General features: G+C 28.3%; 1 protein-coding gene across 1 annotated transcript in view; it reads left to right on the top strand.

Annotated features, from left to right (window-relative positions):
• The window catches only part of CFAP54 (cilia and flagella associated protein 54), a 294,961-nt gene that overhangs the window by 152,706 nt on the left and 141,440 nt on the right, over positions 1-815 (top strand). The gene's annotated exons all lie outside the window — the stretch shown is intronic.

The raw sequence follows: 815 nt of genomic DNA, 5'->3' as shown, positions 1-815 counted from the left end.
ATGGTAAAATGTTTAACTTGTATTTTTATGAGTATGCATTTGTGATTCTTATGCAGTCTTTATATATGTTACCTTCATTATGTAATACCTTTCTTTACCTGTTTAGTGACTTTGATCTTAATTTGCAACATATAGATATTAACAGAGCCATTCTGTTTTTGTTTATATTTTCCTACTACCTGAGTAGTCCTTTACTTTTAAATTTTAAATTACGATATATTTTAGATGGATATAGAAAATAATACAACAAATGAACGTGTGTGTGTTCATTATGTAGCTTACAATAAAAAACATTTAAAACAGTTGAAATTCCCATGCATCCCTTTTGCAATGTATTCCCATCCCTGTTATCCCAGAAGTCATTTATCATGCTTATGCGTGACTTTATACTTCAAATATATATGTGTATACCCCTAAATAATGTATTCTATTAATTTTTACAATTTGCTCTGTCAATTTGTTCTTTTTCTTCAATATTAAGTTTGTGAGATTACTTTCATGTTGATAATAAATAAGTCTAGTTATTCATTTCACTAGTGCATAGTATTCCATTGTACAAATAAATGAACTTTAGTCTCCTGCAAATGGGCATTTAAATTGTTTTCAATTTTTCATTTTTGTAAACAGTACTACAGAGGACATTCTTGTACATATCTCCATATGCACATGTGAGAGTTTCTGGTATAAATACACAGGAGTGCAGTTCCTAAAATAGGAACATATTTATTTTTTATATCCATTACTGGTTATTACTAAGCTGCTCATAAATTTTCATCAGTAGTGTGTCAATTTTTCATTATTCAACATCTTCACTG

This window comes from Hipposideros armiger, unplaced genomic scaffold (assembly GCF_001890085.2).
Source record: "Hipposideros armiger isolate ML-2016 unplaced genomic scaffold, ASM189008v1 scaffold_63, whole genome shotgun sequence".
Classification (NCBI taxonomy): domain Eukaryota; kingdom Metazoa; phylum Chordata; class Mammalia; order Chiroptera; family Hipposideridae; genus Hipposideros; species Hipposideros armiger.
The sequence above is the reverse complement of the archived record's forward strand: the minus strand, read 5'-3'. Positions and strand labels throughout refer to the sequence as shown.